Here is a 24036-nt window from a genome sequence, read left to right on the forward strand (position 1 = left end):
GGCCTTAATACTGGACAAGCTAGGGTTATCTTTCTCTCTCTCTAGAAGCTGAAACTTTATGATTATACTTATTTAACATAGTGGAATTATCATTTTCCTACAAACCTTCCTTTCTTCTTCATCTTGGTATATTGTTAATACTCTATTTTCCTGTACTCTTGATCTTGGGCTTGATCTTGGGTTTTCTTAGACCAGTGAAAAGCAGCAGAAGCAAATTCATGCTAGTTCCCATCTGACTCTTTAATCTCCCATGTCCCTGATTGTTGTGGTAAAAATTAAAAAATGAACATTTTTTATCAGTTCCCACGAGCCAGATCCAGTTGCTACTTTGCCCCATGGTCCACAAGCTGCCCACTCCTGGCTGGCCATCTCCCTTTTAGCTGCCCTCTCCGCACAGTCCCTTAGCTGGTAGTTACCACGCCTGACACACACACACACTCTCTCTCTCTCTCTCTCTCTCTCTCTCTCTCTCCAACTGCCTATGTGCCATTTCTTTCACACACTGTCCTCTTTAGCGCCGTAAAAGTCAAGTTCCAGAAACTTTTAATTTAGCAATTAAATTTACATGTTAAGTTCTCAATCCACAATTCATCCACACAAAAATTCACTGCCAATTGGTAAAGATATAAACTGCCCACCCAGACAAGATAAAAGTCGATCGAGTTCACCTAAATCTGATCCATCCTTCTCTGTAGACTCCATCTTGACCTCCCTCCTTCGTCCTCTCTCCTGCCTTACAAACACTTTGTCCCCACCCCACTGTCTACTGTCAAATCATGTATTATTGCCTTGACACCAACATATACCTGATCTCCTTTCTATGCTCCACTGTTAGTGCCCAGTAGATGCAGGACCCAGTGAACCGAGTCTAAAGTCTGATTGATGCCAAGACTTACAGTCAACATAGGCCTGTAGATTGTGGGAAAAAATGACCGCTTCCTCACATCAGTTGAGACTTGGGGTGATTGTTACACACACTTAAGGCAAGAAAAACCTCACTAGTTCGTTAAAGTCAGAACTATAGCATTAACAGTTGGACTGGTCATCCAGTTTTCAACTAAATTGTTATTTTTTTTTTTTTTAGTAAATATTCCACAGACCTCCCACCCACCCACTCACACACACAGGACTCTTCCTCAGTAGGAGACTATGTCTATTACCGACAAAATAAGTTAAATCGTGGAGGGAATGACATCCTCTTAGAAGAGTGTGTCCTTATGAGGGAGATAGTGTGACTATTGCGAGTGAGGAAGGCTTGCTTGTGGACAGCAAAACATGAGATGCTTTAGGAAAAGAAGTTTCTCTCTTTGCAAGAGTCTCTGATAATGCCTTCATTTTTCCATACTTGCTCAGTATTAGCCCAACTGTGGCCACTGTCTTTCATTCACAACTTGTGTGTTCAAAGCTATTGGGTTCCCAGAGAAAGACCAAAAAGGCTCCATTTTCCCATTTCCTAAGGGGGTAATTACATACCGGGCAGAACAACAAACTTGGGCCCTAGGCTGTCAGTGAAATCTGGTTTCTCTCAGGTGAGAGCCATTTTGTATATGAAAAGTTAAGAGAGGAATGTGGCTTTAGCAATACCGAAGGGAACTGTGGTTAGCATGGATCTGATAAAAGCCTTTGTTTTCCATGTTTTGATTGGCCCTGTGAGAGGTCCCAACTGCTCACACGTTCATCTGTATTCCTATTAGTGGGACCTAAAAGTGCTGACACAGGCTTGCAGATCGGCCCAGTGGCTTGCCAGGGTAAACTTGTGTAATGCGCTGCACATCCCGCCTAACAACAGTGGTTCCTTTGTCACTTGAACAGAGGTGATTAAGAACATGAGTCATTAAAAAGAGCTTTAGGAAAGCAGGCAGCATTTTCCAGCACTGTGGCTTTGGGGGAGCTCCATGACGCCTCAGACTCTGGACAAACGGAAGCATTTCTCTAATCACCAACAATCTGAATTGATGTGTGTGTGTGTGTGTGTGTGTGTGTGTGTGTGTGTGTGTGTGTGTGTGTGTGTGAGAGAGAGAGAGAGAGAGAGAGAGAGAGAGAGAGAGAGAAGAATAATCCAAATTGTCATTTCTGAAGCTTAAAACATGCCTAGGTTTGTTTTTTTGTTTTTTTTGTTTTAATGAGAATTGAAGCAGAGGTAACAAACGTTCTCCCGAATTGACATCAATATGGCGAAAAGATGATTTTCAAACCTTAATGGCCTGGGAATCTCTGCTTTCCTAACAACAGCACAGGTGTTGTTTCTTTTCCTTTTCCATTTCTTCTCCTTACTCCCACCCTCCCTCTTCTCTTTTTTTTCCTCTTTTTCTTTTAAATTATCTGTGTTATTGTTGTTATTGACAGCCCTCTTCGCATTGTTCAGGCTGACTCCGAACTCCCCTCCGGGTGAGTCAGCTCCCCAGGCAGCTGTGACTATTTCCTCAATTTTAATACATTCAAAAGTGAAAGTGTAAGAAAATGGCGATTAAAACGTCTTTACTCACCCTGAATAAAAAGATAATGTTATTTAAAGCTCTTCTCTGTAGCATTTTTACAATACTTTTTGTGTAGTTAAGACCTTACAGTATGTGTAACTCTGTGTTATTCACTCTCTTAGGTTTTTGGGACTTTATTCAGAGGCTGGTCATTGATTCCGAGGTGGCTCATTGCCTAAACTCGGCCTCTTGCTTGTGTGCTGGAACACAGCTATCCTTAAGTATTCACACATTCAGCTGGACGGGCAGTTTCAACAGAGCCTACATGGCCTCACAAATTAAAATATTTATTCTCTGGCCTTTTACACAAAAAGTTTGTCAATATAATAGGCTGTTAGAGTCCCATTGTCAATAGGACTTTAAAGCCTCTCATATACTTACACTAGATGTTTGTGTATCTGTCACGCACTAGCACTGCCTTCTGAAACTAATTAGGTACTTTATTGAGTAGAGCCAGATGTATATGTATGTGTATCAAGTAACCACACACGTAAGATCATCTACATATAAATCACATGTATATGACTGCTCTTCCAGAGGTTCTGAGTTCCATTCCCTGCATCCACATGGTGGCTCATGACCATCTGTAATGGAATCCTCTTCTAGTATGTCTGAAGATAGCAATAGTGTACTCACATAAAATAAATATATACAGTGTGAGTCTCCCACTAAATTCAGTTCTGGTTACTGGCATAACATATGGGATGTATTTTACTAGAGCACAGGCAACTTACCAGTGGGTGTAGCACAGGAGAAAAGTGACACCTCTTCCCTCAGCAACCATAACTATCCCTAGTCCCCTCAGGGAGGGGTGGATCCTTATTCCTATCCATGATGAAATGTTGGCAGGCCCAATCTTGTGCAGGTCTAATGCTGGTGGCCACATTGTAGTGAGTTTATAAGTAGTTTTACAATAAGCTTCTCCACCCAATGGCCTTCCCATTTTTTTCTATCTCTTCTTTTTTTTTCTTTTTTTCCATCTTTATTTATTTATTTATTTATTTATTTATTTATTTATTTATTTTTATTAACTTGAGTATTTCTTATATACCTTTCGGGTGTTATTCCCTTTCCCGGTTTCCGGGCAAATATCCCCCTCCCCCCTCCCCTTCCTTATGGGTGTTCCCCTCCCAACCCTCCCCCCATTGCCGCCCTCCCCCACCAGTCTAGTTCACTGGGGGTTCAGTCTTAGCAGGACCCAGGGCTTCCCCTTCCACTGGTGATCTTACTAGGATATGCATTGCTACCTATGAGGTCAGAGTCCAGGGTCAGTCCATGTATAGTCTTTAGGTAGTGGCTTAGTCCCTGGAAGCTCTGGTTGCTTGGCATTGTAGTACATATGGGGTCTCGAGCCCCTTCAAGCTCTTCCAGTTCTTTCTCTGATTCCTTCAACGGGGGTCCTATTCTCAGTTCAGTGGTTTGCTGCTGGCATTCGCCTCTGTATTTGCTGTATTCTGGCTGTGTCTCTCAGGAGCGATCTACTTCCGGCTCCTGTCAGTCTGCACTTCTTTGCTTCATCCATCTTGTCTAATTGGGTGGCTGTCTATGTATGGGCCACATGTGGGGCAGGCTCTGAATGGGTGTTCCTTCAGTCTCTGTTTTAATCTTTGCCTCTCTCTTCCCTGCCAAGGGTATTCTTTTTCCTCATTTAAAGGAGTGAAGCATTCACATTTTGATCATCCGTCTTGAGTTTCATTTGTTCTAGGCATCTAGGGTAACTCAAGCATTTGGGCTAATAGCCACTTATCAATGAGTGCATACCATGTATGTCTTTCTGTGATTGGGTTACCTCACTCAGGATGATATTTTCCAGTTCCAACCATTTGCCTACGAATTTCATAAACTCGTTGTTTTTGATAGCTGAGTAATATTCCATTGTGTAGATGTACCACATTTTCTGTATCCATTCCTCTGTTGAAGGGCATCTGGGTTCTTTCCATTTTCTGGCTATTATAAATAAGGCTGCGATGAACATAGTGGAGCACGTGTCTCTTTTATATGTTGAGGCATCTTTTGGGTATATGCCCAAGAGAGGTATAGCTGGATCCTCAGGCAGTTCAATGTCCAATTTTCTGAGGAACCTCCAGACTGATTTCCAGAATGGTTTTACCAGTCTGCAATCCCACCAACAATGGAGGAGTGTTCCTCTTTCTCCACATCCTCGCCAGCATCTGCTGTCACCTGAGTTTTTGATCTTAGCCAATCGCACTGGTGTGAGGTGAAATCTCAGGGTTGTTTTGATTTGCATTTCCCTTATGACTAAAGATGTTGAACATTTCTTTAGGTGTTTCTCAGCCATTCGGCATTCCTCAACTGTGAATTCTTTGTTTAGCTCTGAACCCCATTTTTTAATAGGGTTATTTGTTTCCCTGCGGTCTAACTTCTTGAGTTCTTTGTATATTTTGGATATAAGGCCTCTATCTGTTGTAGGATTGGTAAAGATCTTTTCCCAATCTGTTGGTTGCCGTTTTGTCCTAAACACAGTGTCCTTTGCCTTACAGAAGCTTTGTAGTTTTATGAGATCCCATTTGTCGATTCTTGATTTTAGAGCGTAAGCCATTGGTGTTTTGTTTAGGAAATTTTTTCCAGTGCCCATGTGTTCCAGATGCTTCCCTAGTTTTTCTTCTATTAGTTTGAGTGTGTCTGGTTTGATGTGGAGGTCCTTGATCCACTTGGACTTAAGCTTTGTACAGGGTGATAAGCATGGATCAATCTGCATTCTTCTACATGTTGACCTCCAGTTGAACCAGCACCATTTGCTGAAAATGCTATCTTTTTTCCATTGGATGGTTTTGGCTCCTTTGTCAAAAATCAAGTGACCATATAGGTGTGTGGGTTCATTTCTGGGTCTTCAATTCTATTCCATTGGTCTATCTGTCTGTCTCTGTACCAATACCATGCAGTTTTTATCACTATTGCTCTGTAATACTGCTTGAGTTCAGGGATAGTGATTCCCCCTGAAGTTCTTTTATTGTTGAGGATAGCTTTAGCTATCCTGGGTTTTTTGTTATTCCAGATGAATTTGCAAATTGTTCTGTCTAACTCTTTGAAGAATTGGATTGGTATTTTGATGGGGATTGCATTGAATCTGTAGATTGCTTTTGGTAAAATGGCCATTTTTACTATATTAATCCTGCCAATCCATGAGCATGGGAGATCATTCTATCTTCTGAGGTCTTCTTCAATTTCTTTCTTCAGTGTCTTGAAGTTCTTATTGTACAGATCTTTTACTTGCTTGGTTAAAGTCACACCGAGGTACTTTATATTATTTGGGTCTATTATGAAGGGTGTCATTTCCCTAATTTCTTTCTCGGCTTGTTTCTCTTTTGTATAGAGGAAGGCAACTGATTTATTTGAGTTAATTTTATACCCAGCCACTTTGCTGAAGTTGTTTATCAGCTTTAGTAGTTCTTTCCAGGACTTTTATCATGAAGGGGTGTTGAATTTTGTCAAATGCTTTCTCAGCTTCTAATGAAATGATCATGTGGTTTTGTTCTTTCAGTTTGTTTATATAATGGATCACGTTGATGGTTTTCCGTATATTAAACCATCCCTGCATGCCTGGGATGAAGCCTACTTGATCATGGTGGATGATTGTTTTGATGTGCTCTTGAATTCGGTTTGCCAGAATTTTGTTGAGTATTTTTGCGTCGATATTCATAAGAGAAATTGGTCTGAAGTTCTCTTTCTTTGTTGTGTCTTTGTGTGGTTTAGGTATAAGAGTAATTGTGGCTTCATAGAAGGTATTCGGTAGTGATCCATCTGTTTCAATTTTGTGGAATAGTTTGGATAATATTGGTATGAGGTCTTCTATGAAGGTTTGATAGAATTCTGCTCTAAACCTGTCTGGACCTGGGCTCTTTTTGGTTGGGAGACCTTTAATGACTGCTTCTATTTCCTTAGGAGTTATGGGGTTGTTTAACTGGTTTATCTGTTCCTGATTTAACTTCGGTACCTGGTATCTGTCTAGGAAATTGTCCATTTCCTGAAGATTTTCAAGTTTTATTGAATATAGGTTTTTATAGTAAGATCTGATGATTTTTTGAATTTCCTCTGAATCTGTAGTTATGTCTCCCTTTTCATTTCTGATTTTGTTAATTTGGACGCACTCTCTGTGTCCTCTCGTTAGTCTGACTAAGGGTTTATCCATCTTGTTGATTTTCTCAAAGAACCAACTTTTGGTTCTGTTGATTCTTTCTATGGTCCTTTTTGTTTCTACTTGGTTGATTTCAGCTCTGAGTTTGATTATTTCCTGCCTTCTACTCCTCCTGGGTGTATTTGCTTCTTTTTGTTCTAGAGCTTTTAGGTGTGCTGTCAAGCTGCTGACATATGCTCTTTCCTATTTCTTTCTGCAGGCACTCAGCGCTATGAGTTTTCCTCTTAGCACAGCTTTCATTGTGTCCCATAAGTTTGGGTATGTTGTACCTTCATTTTCATTAAATTCTAAAAAGTTTTTAATTTCTTTCTTTATTTCTTCCTTGACCAGGTTATCATTGAGTAGAGCATTGTTCAATTTCCAAGTATATGTGGACATTCTTCCTTGATTGTTATTGAAGACCAGTTTTAGGCCGTGGTGGTCCAATAGTACGCATGGGATTATTTCTATCTTTCTGTACCTGTTGAGGCCCATTTTTTGACCAATTATATGGTCAATTTTGGAGAAAGTACCATGAGGAGCTGAGAAGAAGGTATATCCTTTTGCTTTAGGATAGAATGTTCTATAAATATCCGTTAAGTCCATTTGGCTTATGACTTCTCTTAGTCTGTCTACATCTCTGTTTAATTTCTGTTTCCATGATCTGTCCATTGATGAGAGTGGGATGTTGAAATCTCCTACTATTATTGTGTGAGGTGCAATGTGTGTTTTGAGCTTTAGTAAGGTTTCTTTTACATATGTAGGTGCCCTTGTATTTGGGCATAGATATTTAGGATTGAGAGTTCATCTTGGTGGATTTTTCCTTTGATGAATATGAAGTGTCCTTCCTTATCTTTTTTGATGACTTTTAGTTGAAAATTGATTTTATCTGATATTAGAATGGCTACTCCAGCTTGCTTCTTCTGACCATTTGCTTGGAAAATTGTTTTCCAGCCTTTCACTCTGAGGTAATGTCTGTCTTTGTCTCTGAGGTGTGTTTCCTGTAGGCAGCAGAATGCAGGGTCCTCGTTGCGTATGCAGTTTGTTAATCTATGTCTTTTTATTGGGGAGTTGAGGCCATTGATGTTGAGAGATATTAAGGAATAGTGATTATTGCTTCCCGTTATATTCATATTTGGATGTGAGGTTATGTTTGTGTGCTTTCATTCTCTTTGTTTTGTTGCCAAGACGATTAGTTTCTTGCTTCTTCTAGGGTATAGCTCGCCTTCTTATGTTGGGCTTTACCATTTATTATCCTTTGTAGTGCTGGATTTGTAGAAAGATATTGTGTAAATTTGGTTTTGTCATGGAATATCTTGGTTTCTCCATCTATGTTAATTGAGAGTTTTGCAGGATACAGTAACCTGGGCTGGCATTTGTGTTCTCTTAGGGTCTGTATGACATCAGTCCAGGATCTTCTGGCCTTCATAGTTTCTGGTGAGCAGTCTGGTGTGATTCTGATAGGTCTGCCTTTATATGTTACTTGACCTTTTTCCCTTACTGCTTTTAATATTCTTTCTTTATTTTGTGCGTTTGGTGTTTTGACAATTATGTGACGGGAGGTGTTTCTTTTCTGGTCCAATCTATTTGGAGTTCTGTAGGCTTCTTGTATGCCTATGGGTATCTCTTTTTTTAGGTTAGGGAAGTTTTCTTCTATGATTTTGTTGAAGATATTTACTGGTCCTTTGAGCTGGGAGTCTTCACTCTCTTCTATACCTATTATCCTTAGGTTTGATCTTCTCATTGAGTCCTGGATTTTCTGTATGTTTTGGACCAGTAGCTTTTTCAGCTTTACATTATCTTTGACAGTTGAGTCAATGATTTCTATGGAATCTTCTGCTCCTGAGATTCTCTCTTCCATCTCTTGTATTCTGTTGGTGAAGCTTGTATCTACAGCTCCTTGTCTCTTCTTTTGGTTTTCTATATCCAGGGTTGTTTCCATGTGTTCTTTCTTGATTGCTTCTATTTCCATTTTTAATTCCTTCAACTGTTTGATTGTGTTTTCCTGGAATTCTTTCAGGGATTTTTGTGACTCCTCTCTATGGGCTTCTACTTGTTTATTTATGATTTCCTGATATTCTTTCAGGGATTTTTTCGTCTCCTCTCTATGGGCTTCTACTTGTTTATTTATGTTTTCCTGGAATTCTTTCAGGCATTTTTGTGATTCCTCTCTGTAGGCTTCTACTTGTTTATTAATGTTTTCCTGTGTTTCTCTAAGGGAGTTCTTCACGTCTTTCTTGAAGTCCTCCAGCATCATGATCAAATATGATTTTGAAACTAGATCTTGCTTTTCTGGTGTGTTTGGACATTCCATGTTTGTTTTGGTGGGAGAATTGGGCTCCGATGATGGCATGTAGTCTTGGTTTCTGTTGCTTGGGTTCCTGTGCTTGCCTCTCGCCATCAGATTATCTCTAGTGCTACTTTGTTCTGCTATTTCTGACAGTGGCTAGACTGTCCTATAAGCCTGTGTGTCAGGAGTGCTGTAGACCTGTTTTACTGTTTTCTTTCAGCCAGTTATGGGGACAGAGTGTTCTGCTTTCGTGCGTGTGGTTTTTCCTCTGTACAGGTCTTCAGCTGTTCCTGTGGGCCTGTGTCTTGAGTTCACCAGGCATTTCACTTGCAGCAGACAAGTTGGTCTTACCTGTGGTCCCGAGGCTCAAGTTCGCTCTCGGGGTGCTGCCCACGGGCTCTCTGCTGTGGCAGCAACCAAGAAGATCTGCGCCGCCCCCTCCAGAAGCCTCAGTGCATCAGGGTTCTAGATGGCCTATGGTGTTTTCCTCTGGCATCTGAGATGTGTGTGCAGAGAGCAGTCTCTTCTGGTTTCCCAGGCTTGTCTGCCTCTCTGAAGGTTTAGCTCTCCCTCCCACGGGATTTGGGTGCAGAGAACTGTTTATCCGGTCTGTTTTTTCAGGTTCCGGCGGTGTCTCAGGCAGGGGTCCTGCCGCTCCTGGGCCCTCCCCCACGGGAGCCCAGAGGCCTTATACAGTTTCCTCTTGGGCCAGGGATGTGGGCAGGGGTGAGCAGTGTTGGTGGTCTCTTCCGCTCTGCAGCCTCAGGAGTGTCCACCTGACCAGGCGGTGAGGTCTCTTTCCCACGGGGTCTGGGAGCAGAGAGCTGCTGCGGGCCGGGATCCGAGGGTGTCTATCTCTTCTTTTTTGATGCTCCCCAAACCCTAGAGAGGCTGATATAGCTGATTCAATCAGAACTGAGCATACCACTGTTCTTATTCTAACTTTGACTGGTTAGAGCATCTGGATTAACCACCATCTAGTGCGATACCAAATTTCGGACAAACACCAAGATAAACACCAATCTTTGGATTTAAACAGGAGTATTTAGAAGACAGTTTGTTCACATGTCCACTTAGCAAAACAATAGTGGCAGGTTTCCCCCAGAGGTCTATGATCTGCCCAGCCCCCATCTCCTGAGCAGGTTTACAGTAACAGGCATTAGAGCCTGGTGAGCTCACTAGTGGTCACACAGTGACACTCAGTTCCCAGAATCTAGTGGCCACTACTTCCGCATGGAGAGTTAAGGGCCTTGTGCTCTCTCCTCCTGCGGTTTGCTGTTGATAGTCCTACTCTTATTCAGGCATATTGTAGGGAAGGAAAGTCACACTAAATTCATGATTTTTCCAGAAGGCAGCATTCTTTATATTCTGTCTCTCACATCTCCCCACCTTCTATTTCTCTAAAGAGCATGAACTCATAATTGCTTTACGTTGAGCACGCCCCCCCCTTTCAGTTTAGTTTGAGATTAAAGACAAACAACTTAGCATTGTTTAGTTTATATAAAACTTTCTTGTTTTTTTAAGGCAGGAGGTAGCACACAGGTTTAATTTTGGAAAGTAAAGGCAAGAAGATCTTTATGAATTCAAGGCCAACCTGGTCTACATAGTAAATTCTAAATTATCAAGAGCTGCATGGTAAGCTCCTGTCTCAACAAACAAACAAGCTCCAAGCAAAACAAACCAAATGACGGTGGAAACACCCTGCAAAACGCCTTGATTCTTTTCAAAGTTTAGGAAGTTCCTAATAAGATGCCTAGAGAATATCCTATTTTTAGTTTGAAAAAAATGTATAGAAATTGTTATTTTCCGAATATCTCTTAGGCATCTCCTGATTCTTCTAGAAAAAAAATTTAAAGAATGGTGTGAACCTAAAATAAAAAATTGAAAAAGATAGTATATAGAATTCTAAAAAAACCCACACTTAGATATTATTATATTAATATCTGTTATTATTTGGATGCAAAATGTACTCGACAGGCTCTCTGTTAGAACAGTTGGTCCTCAGATGGCTGCCTCATTTTAGGAGGTTGTAGAAAATTTGGTAAGTGGGGCCTAACTGGAGAAAATAGGTTTGTGCAGTAAGGGTAGGCTTTGAAGTTTATAGCCTACCCCACTTCTCATCCCACCTGTGCATCCAGATCTGTCAAGATATGTGTAAGCAGTTAGATGCTCCTATATGCTTCTATATCGACTCTACGATGATGGACTACCCACCCTCAAACCATGAGCAAAGGAAAACCTTTCTTCCTTAAACTGTTTATTGTTATGTACTGGTCACAGCAAAAAGTAACTACCAGAATTGGTACCAGGAGCAGGACTTCATAGGCTTTTGGAACTATGCGGGTTTGCAGAGGGAATAGGGAAAGCTTTGGAATGATAGTGTAGAAACTTACTCCTGTAAGTCTAGAGGTTAATTGGTAAGTCTGGTGAGTTTTGGAAGACGGGAATGCCAATTGAAGTGGAGTAATGAAAACTGTTCATGAGCCTTCAGAGAGTAACACAGGCTCTATCACAAACAGAGACAGAGGCCATTAATGCTATATTCTCTCAAAGGCTCTGGCTGCATTCAGCCCAGTTCGTAAAAATCCATGTGAGGCTTTATTCAAAGTTGATAGACTGGGCTGGAGAGATGGCTCAGTGGTTAACAGCACTGATTGCTCTTCCAGAGGTACTGAATTCAACCCCCAGCAACCACATAGTGGCTCACAACCATTTGCAATGGGATCCGGTGCCCTCTTCTGGTGTGACTGAAGACAGCTACAGTATTCTCAAATATACATAAAATAAATAAGTCTTTAAAAAGAAAGATAGACTAATTTGATGGAGGAAATTTTATGACAGCATAGTATTTAAGACATGATATTCTTATTGATCAGTGCATTTAGTAAAACATTATAGCAAGAGTCAGAGCAGGAAAGGAGAAGAAAGATAGGAAAGTGTTCTGTGTATTGAGGAAAGGAGAGTGAATGCAGTTAAAATTATGGGCTGAGGGCTAAAACAGGCAAAGTATCTATAATTTCTGAAATTAGCACCATTCAAGAGAAAGTAGGCCTTGGCACTAGTACAATAGGAAAAGTTGTTTGTAGGTACGATCCCATCCACTAACCCTATTCAGCATTTAAGAATTCAAATTCATGTCAGAGAAAACACCCGAGAAGACAGTCTCCAGGGCATCTTGCCAAAGCAAGACTACTTAAAGCAGTGCTTCTATGCACAAAAGTATGCAAAAAGCACCGAAACTGTGGGTGAAGTGGGTTAGGCTTCATCCTAAGAAGCCTGCAGAATTTGTTGACACCATCCACATTTTGCTGACTTTGCAAATATGCAAGATGTACAAATTAGGGTTTATAAAGTTGTCAGCAACGTTCCCGAGAGCTTCAGAGGCTAGATAACATAGAGCAGGGCCACATATGCAGCATGAAAGCCTCGGGTGGGCTCTCTGTGACACTCTGAAGAGGAAGCCCAAGTCAGGATGGTGTTCTCAAGCCGTTGGAGTTGTCACAAAATGTTATGCCCACCAAAGAAAGCTTCAGCTCCACCAAGCGGAATGGAGCTAGCCCAAGAAAAGGGCTTTATGGTCTCTCCCTATAGATCTGGAAAAGTGGAGCTATCCAAGTCTCTCGGATCCCACATGATATATCCATGGACCACAGAAGACTAGACATCTATCAACAGAATTTGGTGTTTGTTCTGCTGAGGGTTGTCTTGATTTCATTCTATTGTTCTTGCTATGCTATGCCTTTTTTTTTTTTTTTTTTTTTTTTTTTTTTTTTTTTTTTGGTAAAGGTTTCCTCTTTGTCATTGAACACTGAAAGTTTATAATTTGCATTTTGATTTTATAATAGCTCACAGTTAAGACACTTTACACTTTGGGTTTTAGAACAACATTGGAACTATTGCGGACTTTGGGGGCTGACAGATGGAATTAAGTCACATTGCATTGTGAGAGAGACATAGGTTTTTGTGAGGCCAGGGGTAAACAGTGTGACTTCAGTTGATGTATTTGAATGCCACGTTGACAAAGTGTAAAACTGTGATGGTTACATTCGGTTACCAATTTAACTAGATTAAGAAACACATAGGTATTAGTGAATCACACCTATGACTTGTCATTGTGACACATGTTTTTAATATAGATATATATATTTATATATGCATTGGTGCTCACTCTGTATAATGTCACTTATATGTATGTTTTCAGGGCTAACTATTAGGTATTGGATGACCAGTTGGTATCCTCCTGTCTGGGGAAGATTGTTTCTAGTAATCTCAGCATTGTTTTGTTGTCTGTAGTTTTTTTTTTTTAATGCAAGGTGATAGATACAAGTCTAATTTCATTCTTTTGCTTGTGAATATCCAGTTTTCCCAGAACCATCTATTAAAGATACTTTCTTTTCTACAGTATATTTTGGTGGTATCTTTATTAAATATTAAGTTGGTGAAGTTCTGCATATTCATGTTTGGATCTTTGATTTTGTTCTCTTGGTCTGCATGTCTATTTTTGTACAAGTACCGTACAATTTTTTTTATTGATGTGGCTCTAAAATATATAGTAGGATCTGAAATAGTAATATCTCTAGATATTTATTTATTTATGGCTCTTTTAGCTAGCTGAATCTTTTATGCTTCTCTATGAATTTTTGGATAGTTTTTAACATTTTTCTGCAAGGAATGAGGTGGACATTTTATTTGGGGTTGGATTGAATCTGTAAATAACTTTTGGTAAAATGGCCATTTTCACAATGTCAATGCTAACAATCCATGATTGATTAGGATGTCTTTCTAGTTTCTAGTTTCTTTCTCAATCTCTTTCAGAAAAGTTTAAAGTGATTCACTGTATTGGTTTGATTTATTCCTAAATATTTTGAGGCTATTATGAGTAGGAGTGTGTTCATAATAGTGCGCTCTCTCTCTCTCTCTCTCTCTCTCTCTCTCTCTCTCTCTCTCTTTCTCTCTCTCTGTTAGTGTATATACAAGTATCGATTTCTGCCCATTGATTCTGTTTCCTGCCATGTTGTTTTATTTGTTTATCTTTTCTACAGCTTTTCAGGTCTCACAAGCAGGAGGCTGCAGGGTTCACAGGAAGGCTTCCACCTGTCTAAGAACCTGCTGGGCACCTGCCCCAAGTGACATCTCCCAGGATGTCCTTGCAGTAACAGAGAGGCTCTAGTTCCTGGCCCCCAAGATATCATGGTTATCATGGTTCTACAAGTATTGGCGAGCTGAGCCCCTGTGGCCTGTGACTGCAACAGACGGTCCATTCCTCTAGTATGATTTAACAGCTTCCACTTGCTCATCTGACACAGCTGGAAGTTAGTGTCACCATGTGTACTCCAAGTGATGGGTGTAGTCCTGAAATGTGAGCTCAGGTAAGTTCTTTGACCATGACTTCCTTTGTTGTAGCCATTTTGTCAGGATGAGGGGAAAAGTTTAGTTTTTTTGTTTTTGTTTTTGTTTTGTTTTGTTTTTGACAAATTAAACCAGTTCCTGGTGCCTGATATGCAGCTATTACTTTAGCAAACAATTCCCTGTTCCATCTATGTCAACAAGTCCTGCAGGGAGCAGTCTGCTTTCCCCTGGCAAGGGCAGAAGAACAACATTGCTTTTGTACCCCAAGGCTATTTCAACTGTCTAGCCCTGAGCCCTAAGTTAGTTCTGAGGAATATTAATCACATGTCTGCTTCCTAATGGTTCACACTTGTCTGTTACATTGATAATATTATGCTGTTGAACCAACACTCTGGACTTGTTGATGAAATGTTTGTGAGAACAGGAAATGAATCCTACAATGAAAAAATTTAAAAAGTGGGTTTCTACATCAGTAAAATTCCCAGTTGTTCAGTGATGAAAGAGGTATCCTTCAAAACTTTTTAAATTTAAATTTAAAATTTGTGTGTGTATATGTGTTTGTATCTCTCTCAACTCTTCATTCACATTATCCTCTCCATGGTGAGATATATCACAGTAAATATGCCACATTCTGATACAACTTTCTGTATAAGGTGGAGAAAAATCTCTCATGCAGAAAACTTTCAAATAATTTATATAAGCCCTCCTCCTTTGAGAAGGAGGCACATAAATCTTCATTCCCCAAATATGAACTCTTGCAGAAGCCTTCTTCAAATAGTCAGTAGGCAAAGGGGGGAAAACAGTAGATTTATCATGGAGAAACCTGGTAAACACTGGCCCAGACAAAAGGGCAAGGTCAACATCGGCGGTGATAAATCATCCTGATAGTATGCACCCTTGATTTGAGATCACAGCAATGACCCTTCACCTCTGTGGTCGTTCTCTTAGTTGCTCAAAACCCCATGAGAAAAACACCAAGCCAGTTTTAACAGATAAGCATTTCTTAGAATGCTTGTGAATACTATGTAAACTGTCAAGCTTATCAAAAACAAAAGAAGCCAAAGAACCTGTCACTACCAAGAAGAACTTAAACATGGCTACTAAGCCTAGTGTGGTACCCTAGATGGGATCCAGAACAGAAAGATGATATTATTAGATATTAACTAAGGCAATTCCAATAAAGTAGGGGCTTCATTTAATAATTATAAATCAACATTGGTTAATTGACTTTAATAAAAATTTATAATACCAATGAAATACATTTTATTAGATAAAAATTTATGATACCAATGAAATATGCTGCATTAGGCAGACTTCTCTAGAGGAACAGTATAGGTAGAATATATGTAACTATATCATTAGGGACTCAACCACAAGAGGGAGGGAAAGGGGAGAGGGAGGGAAAGGGGATGAGGGAGGGGGGAAAGGACTAAAGCCCTGAGAGCCAGCCCAAAGAATGGAAACAGGCCACCTTGGGAGGAAGGAGGTTGGGAGGATGCTCTAGAATGTACCAGAGACCTGGGAAGTGAGAAACCCTCAGGCTCAAAGGGGATGACCCTAGATGAAATGCTCTACAATGGGGAAAGGAAATTTATTGAACCCACCTCTAACAAAAAGAAAGGGCATCAAGTGAGGGATGGGGTTGCTATCCCACAGTCAAAGCTCTGACCCATAATTTTTTCTGTCTGAAAGAACTGCAGGGACAAAAATGGGGAAAAGCCTGAGGAAAAGGAGGTCCAGTGACAGGCCCAAAGTGGGATCCAGCTCAAGGGGAGGCCCCAAGACCTGACACCATTACTGAGGCTATGGGGCATTCACAAAAAGGGACCTATCATGTCTGCCCTCCCAAAAGACCCAACAAGCAGCTGAAAGAGCCAAATGCAGATATTTGCATTCAAGCAATGAACAGAAGATGCTGTGGTTGAATTAGGGAAAAGCTGGAGGAAGCTGAGGAGGAGGGCAACCCTGTAGGAGGACCAGAAATCTCAATTAATCTGGACCCCTGAGATCTCTCAGACACTGGATCACCAACCAGGCAGCATACACCAGCTGAGATGAGACCTCCAACACATATACAGCAGAGGACTCCCAGGTCTGGGTGCAGTCAGAGAAGATGCATCTAACCCTCAAGAGACTGGAGGCCCCAGGAAGTTTAGAAGTCTGGAGGGGTGGGGACATCCTTCTGGAGACTGGGAGTGCGGGGAGGAGGTTTGGATGTGGAACAGTTAGGGAGTGGACTGGGAGGGGAATAAAAATGTGGAGTAGAAAAATGAATAAATAATAAAAGGGGGATTCTGGTAATCTCTCTTTCTCCACCATTCCCCGCTTTACTTTCTGCCTCCTTTATAAATTACTTTCCTCAGTTTAGTTTCTAGTTTTCTTGATGGGTATCTGTTTACAATTTTAGAGGTAAAATATAATCTTCTATATCAAGCTCACAAGTTATCTGTTGAGTTTTGCTATTGAAATCTGTGCTGTATTTGAAGGTGAATTTATTTCTATGTGTTCAAGTGTGTGTGTAGGTATGCATATATGTATATACATGTGTGAGTGCTGTCTCCAAGGTTCAAAAAATATTTTGATGCTGGACTTCCCATATGTAATATAATGACGAAAAACATTTTAAAACAAATAAAAGGACAGGCCCAACAGTGAAGACTTGCCATCCCAGGTACTTCGGAGTCTGAGGCAGGAAGATTACATGTTCAAATCCTGCCTGGAATATAAAGGGAGTTCATGGCTAGTCTTGGCAACTTAATAAGGTTATCTTGAGGTCTAATATCCAAAATACACAAAGAACTCAAGAAATTAGACTCCTGAGAACCTAATAACCCTATTAAAAATGGGGGGGGTAAACAAAGAATTCTCAGCTGAGGGGTCTCAAATGGAGAAAGGACTGAAGGAGCTGAAGGGTTTTGCAGCCCCATAAGAACAACAATATCAACTAACCAGACCCCCCGCCCCCAGAGCTCCCAGGGACTAAACCACCAACCAAAGAGTACACATGGAAGAACCCATGGCTCCAGCCACATATATAACAGAGGATGGGCCTTGTTGGGCACCAATGGGAAGAGAGGCCCTTGGTCCTATGAAGGCTCAATGCCCTTGTGTAGGGGAATGCCAGGGTGCGGAGGTGGGAAGGGCCATGGGATAGGGGGTCTGGAGGGGAAACTGGGAAAGGGGATAACATTTGAAATGTAAATACATAAACTATCCAATAAAAAAGAGGAAAAATAACCAATAAAATAAAAAAAAAGTAATGTTTAACATCCTTATCATCAGGGAAATGTAAATCAAAACAAACCTGAGATTTCACCTCACACCAAACAGAATGGCTAAGATCAAAAACTCAGGCGACAGCAGATACTGGCAAGAATGTGGAAAAAGAGAAATACTCCTCTATTGCTGGTGGGACTGCAAGCTGGCAAAACGCCTTTGGAAAACAATCTGGAGATTACTCAGAAAATTGGAAATAATTCTGCCTGAGGACCCAGCTATACCATTCCTGGGCATATACCCAAAAGGTGCTCCAACATGTAACAAGGACACATGCTCTACTATGTTCAGAGCAGCCTTATTTATAATAGCCAGGAGCTGGAAAGAACCCAGATATCCTTCAACAGAAGAATGGATACAGAAAATCTGGTACATCTTCACAATGGAATATTACTCAGCTATCAAAAACAATGACTTCATGAAATTCACAGGCAAATGAATAGAAAATATCATCCTGAGTGAGGTAGCCCAGACACAAAAGAACACGCATGGTATATGTACTCACTAATAAGTGGATTTTAGCTCAAAAACTCAGACCCACAAACCATATGCAGCTTAAGAAGGAGGAAGACCAAAGTGTATGCTTCAGTCCTACATAGAATAGGGAACAAATTAATCACAGGAAGTGGAGGGAGGGAGGGATCTGGGTGGGGGGAGGGAGGAAGGAACAGGGATTGGAAGAGATAGGAGAGAAGTACAGAGGTCAGAGAATTGAATAAAAACATTTAACAGTGGGGGATGGGGAACTGGGGGTAGCCACTAGAAAGTCCCAGACTCCAGGGAAGACAGAGGCTCCCCGGAGCCGATGGCAATGACTTTAGTTGAAATACCCAACAAAGGGGAGATACAACCTGTAGACACCGCCTCCAGTAGATAGGCATGCCCCCCCCCAGTTGAGGGATGAGGCCACCCACCTATCTCAAAATTTTTAACCCAGAAATGTACCTGTCCAAAGTAAGAACAGGGACAAAAAAAGTAACAGAGACTGAAGGAAAGACCATCCAGAGATCTCCCCACCTAAGGATCCATCCCATCTGCAGACACCAAACCCCAATGCTACTGCTGATGCCGAGAAGTACTTGCTGACAGGAGCCTGGTATGGCTGTCTTTTGAGAGGTTCTACCGGCACCTGACCAAAACAGATGCAGATACTCACAGACAACCATCAGACTGAGCCTGGGGATCCCAGTGGAAGAGCTAGGGGAAGGACTGAAGATGCTGAAGGGGATTGCAACCCCTTAAGAAGAACACTATCAAAAAACTGGGCCACCCAGAGCTCCCAGGGACTAAGCTACCATCCAAAGAGTATACATGGAGGAGCCATGGCTCCAGATCCATATGTAGCAGAGGATAGCCTTATCTGACATCAATGGGAAGGGAGGAAGGCTTGATGCCCCAACGTAGGGGGATGCTCAAGTGGTGAGTCATGAGTGGGTGGAGGCTCACCCTCCTAGAGGCAAAGGGGAGGGGGAGAGGGGAGATGGGAAGGGGGATTTGTGGAGGGGTAACCGGCAAGGGGGATCATTTGAAATGTAAATGAATAAAATGATTAATAAAAAAAGAAGTAGAGGCAGGGGGCTGGAGAGATGGCTTGGCAGTTAAAGGTACTAGCTGCTCCTCCAAAGGAATTCTCAAGCACCCACATGGCAGGTCTCACCTGTCTGTGATTCCAGCACCAAAGGATCCAACCCTTCAACATAGGTATGCAGGCAAAACACCAATGTACATAAAATAAAAAATAAATCATTTTTAAAAAAGAAGAGGCAGAGGTAAGCAAGAAAGAAAAAAAGATTGTCTCAAAAACACAAAAATTATCTAAAAAATAGAGATATAGTTCTGGGAAAGAGAGCTAGCTCAGGATGTGCAGGACTTTCATTTTATTCCCCAGTACCACAAACAAACACCATATATATATATATATATATGTATATATATATATATATGTATATATATATATATGTATATATATATGCACCAAAGGAAACTAACAAATGACAAGTGGCCATTGTGCAAACAACAGAATGATAATATTTTTGGAACGTAATCTTTACAGAGCAAGGCATCAGGACTTACAGGAATTGAAGACTCTTAATGTTGCCTTAATAAGTACACATGGGAAAAATACCTATGGCAGTTCTGCCGCCTGTTAATAGCTTTCTCCTCTTTAAGAAAATGAAATGGAAAGTTCCAGAGGTTAAGAGAATTCTTTGAAGTTAGAATGTTAATTACTTATTAAAGTGAAACACAAATCTAGACCAAGTTTGTAAACAGAACATGCATTCGATTAATTATGCTAATGACTATATTAACATATACTATATAGCAGTTGTTTATTCAAGATTACTTCCAAAAGAAAACCTAAAAGGCATGGTGTTATGTATTTGGAGGAGTAAAAGGCTCTACAGAAGAAGCTATTCTTATTGTGATGGTTTGCATATGCTTGGCCTAGGGAGTGACACTATTAGGAGGTGTGGCCTTGTTGAAGTAGGTGGGTCACTGTTGGTATGGGCTTTAATCCGCTAGTCCTGGCTGCCTGGAAGTCAGTCTTCCACTAGCAGCCTTCAGCTCCACCTGCACCATGTCTGTCTGGATGCCGCCATGCTCTCGCCTTGATGGTAATAGACTGAACCTCTGAACCTGTAAGCCAGCCCCAATTAAATGTTGTCCTTATAAGAGTTGCCTTGATCCTGGTGTCTGTTCACAGCAGTAAAACCCTGAGACACATAGTCAGCTGGTGATGAGAATTCCTTTGTAGTCTCTTTGTGCTCCATAATCTTGTTGCTTTCCTTCAGGCTTGGCTTCCAGGTAGAGCCCTGTTCGACTCTCACTGCTGGAGATGATGATGAGAAGACTTTAGAAACTAATCTTTGGGCGATTTGTGGTAGTTGAAACATTGATAAACATAGGAATTTAAAGATGTTTTAAAAGAAAAAATAAAATTATTCAATGAATATCTAAAAAGTATTCACTATCATCAATCACCACAGAAATAATAATCAAAATTATGTGAAATACTATCAGATCACAGTTAGAATGGCTACTATCAAAAAAAAAAAAAAAAAGACCCATAACATAAATGCTGGTGAGGATATGGAGAAGGTATCCTTACATTTTTGTGTGGGGAATTGCAGTCAGTAGGTTCATTTTGGAAAGCAGTAGGTAGGATCCTCCTGAACTAGTAGACTTAGCATGTGATCAAGTTGTCAAACTCCTGTCTGTTTAAAGGAAACGAGGGCAGAGAACACAACAGACAAGCACATGCCCCCTAGGCTCCTGTCCATAGACACACAGAAAAGGAGATGTGGAGTATCATACAGCCGTAAGAAGAATGAGAACTGGCTATTTGAAACAGAGTGGATAGAAATGAATGTCATGCTAAGCAAAACAAGACAGACCACAAACAAAGGGCAAGAGCAAGTATTGTGTTTGCTTTCCAGTGTGCAAATGAAGATCAGCCACATCAGGAATTAGACCTGGAGGTAAGAGAGTGGTTCCTAGGAGCTGGCTGGGAGGGGGTTGAAGTTAGAAGGGCAGTCGTATGCACAAGATCCATACATGCTGTAAGAGATGCGTGTAAGAAACATCACAGTGAGTTCCACTAATTTGCACAAGTAATATACGTTATTAACAAAAATAATCGTGAGACTCTCTTTATATTCCCATATCCAGTGAGAAAGACGAAGAATGATTGCAGCAAATGTGGTCTGACAGCAAGGTAGCCATGGTCTTACCCTGCTCCGGGCGGAAGGTTTGAGTCACCTTATTAGGTTAGAAAGAGTGCGGAATGATCGTGACAGAAATCTAATATGGGTGGTGGAAAGAGTTGATGGCTATCAAGTACATGCAGGGCCAGCTTCAGTAGGGAAGACTGTTTTGTTCTCTCGGGTCACATGTAGAGGCTGGTTGGCTGACTGCCGGCCGCCTTGAAGCCCAAGAGGTAATTAACTGTAAGGCATCGGGGTAGCAGAGTGGTACAAAGGCTAGCCTGTGCGGGCTGCCTCTGGCTCCCTGACTCATATCCTCTTGGCCTCATCTTTGATTACAGTGTAGCTTCAGCGGGTAGTTTGGCTTATGTCATGATGATGTTTTTCTCTAGCACCAGACATTTTACACTTTTGCCCTCAGACGTTTCCAGCGCCATAATTGCCCTTGGGGAGACCTCTGTTCAGGCGATTACACTCAGCGGGGAGGTATACCAGGGTTTTTATCCCAAGGCAAGACTCAACAAATGTGGGATGCAAACTGACAGATGAAACATGGTGGATCCTCTGGAAATTGGTTTCAAAAGGTGTCCCACACATACCTCAGAAGGTTCCACACAGACTCATTTCACACAGTGATGGTGATAATAAAGCCCTAACCGGTTGCGCTTCTTTTCTTTCAGTTTTCCCCGAGTCTCTCGTGCCCGGTTCTTTCATATGCCCTCTTCCTGCCCAGGCGCTGCTTTTGTGAAAACTTAAACTGGAACAACAATCCTTAGAGCTCGATGCCTTTATTTTCCATTCTGCTCCATCTTGTGACCACCCTTGCTGTTCCCCTGACCCGTGTCAAGAAGGAGAGTAGGCAGATAGGATTGTCAATAGGTAACCCAACAGGATTTCTAAAAGCTGCTTTTGCAATGCCAAAGGGTCCCCTCACTAGGTAGTCTGATGGTAGTAGTTCATCTTGTAGCTATTTTCTCCCTAAACATTCTGCTTTCGTTTCAACATCTTACACTCCTGAAGCCTCTCCATTTTGTTCCCTGACGTTTTTTGCATTATGTGCCTGCTTTTTTGAAGCACCCGGTTCATAGCTGTAGAGACGCAATTTCTCTTTAAACTTTGAAAGCCAGAAGTTTCTGCCCCTTTCTCACAGCTGAAGTAGCGTGGACTTACAAGTCAACAATGACTTCCGTATCGTGTCTGAAGAGGATCCCGTCTTGTTTCTAGTCTTGCTGTGGAAAGATTCCCTGATAGAATCCTGTACAATCCTGCATATATGACCTTTTTTCCTCCATGGAAAAACCCATTGTTCTTTAGCCCCACCTTTCTGAAATTTCAAATTCTGTGCTTTGATAAAGATCTGATGTTAAGGTTCCTGATTACTATGTAACAATGTCCACAGATGTTTATCAATCCTTAGCAACCTTTCAGTTTTTGGCTATATTTTAAATAAGATGAGAACATCAGGAAGGTCTGTCTGTACTGATTGTCTCTTGTTCTTTTCCCAGGTCTGCATTATCATTCTGTCATTTCTTCAACCTAAGTAACTTTGCTGAGAACAGACTTGCTGGCAGTGTGTTTCCTGAGTTTCCATTTATCTGGGAAACTATTTTCTTTAAATGTATTTTCACTGGATAGAGCCCTCTGACTATTTTATACCAATATTCTTTTTAAAATAACATTTTATTTATTCTCTTAATTTTTTTTATCATTTCATTCAATGTTCCCACCTTTCCTGGTTCTTTCTCCACAAGTTCTTCACCCTTTGCTTCTGAGAGGGTGCTCCCCCACCCACCACCCACTCCCACCTCACCCCAGTAGTATCCCCCATCCCCAGGGAATCAAGTCTCTACAGGATCGAGTGCATTCTTTACCACTGAGGTCAGACAAGGCAGTCCTCTACTACATATGTAGTGGGGGGGAGGGGGATGGATCAGCCCATGTATGCTCTTTGGTTGGTGGCTTAGTCTCTGGGAGCTCTTAAGGATCTGGGTTAGTTGAGCCTGTTGTTCTTCCTATGGTGTTGCAATGTCCCTTTGGTCCTTCCCCTAACTGTTCCATAGGGGTTCCTGTGCTCAGTCCAATGGTTGGCTGTGAGTATCTGTATCTGTCTTAGTCAGGTGCTGGTAGAGCCTCTCAGAGGACAGCCATACTAGGCTACTGTGTGCAAGCACAACATAGCATCAGTAATAGTGTTGAGGTTTGGTTCCCTGTGCAATTGGATGGATCCCAGGTTAGGCTGTTCTTTGAATGGCCTTTCCTTCAGTTTCTTCTCCATTTTCCCCTGAATCTCCTCTAGACAGGAGCAATTCTGGGTCAAGAATTTTGAAGATGGATGGGTTGTCCCATGCCTTAGATGGGGCCATGTTTATCTACTGGACGTGGTCTCTTCCAGTTCCATCTGCCCACTGTTGGGCATTTGGGCTAATGTCATCCCCACTGGGTGCTGGGAGCCTCTCACATCCCTGATATCTGGGATTTTCTGGTGCTTACCCCTGTCCCCCAACCCACACTGCTGCATATCTCTACTCACTCTCTTGGCCTTCTGGGCTTCTCTCCTGTCTCCTTCAACACTTGATCCCCCCTTCCCTTCTCCCCTCCCCCATCTCTTAAAATTTTATACATGAGTACAATATACTTTAATTGATTCTTCCAACCCATTTTTCTCTCAACTTCATATCTTCTTTTTTTAAAGGACATCTGTTCTTATTTTTTTTAAAATAATTTTCTTTATTCTTTAGAATAATCTTTGTTTGGATGGATTCCCCCAACCTGGTCCTCACTTAACATGATGCCCTTTTCTTTGAA

The 24036-nt window shown here is 41.3% G+C and overlaps 1 long non-coding RNA gene across 4 annotated transcripts in view; it reads left to right on the top strand.

Moving 5' to 3' along the window:
- The window catches only part of LOC120102910 (uncharacterized), a 66515-nt gene extending 46026 nt beyond the window's left edge, over nucleotides 1–20489 (top strand). For 3 of the 4 annotated variants that reach the window (XR_015620310.1, XR_015620308.1, XR_015620309.1), the window contains 2 exons: nucleotides 13945–14271; nucleotides 20320–20489. This is a non-coding gene — a long non-coding RNA (uncharacterized LOC120102910). Of the gene's footprint in view, nucleotides 1–13944; nucleotides 14272–15943; nucleotides 16688–20319 lie in introns of those variants that run through there. The other variant, XR_015620311.1, reaches the window with a different exon arrangement.
- Nucleotides 20490–24036: the final 3547 nt, after the last annotated feature.

The sequence above is a fragment of the Rattus norvegicus genome, chromosome 5 (genome assembly GCF_021556685.1).
Source record: "Rattus norvegicus strain SHRSP/BbbUtx chromosome 5, alternate assembly SHRSP_T2T, whole genome shotgun sequence".
Lineage (NCBI taxonomy): Eukaryota > Metazoa > Chordata > Mammalia > Rodentia > Muridae > Rattus > Rattus norvegicus.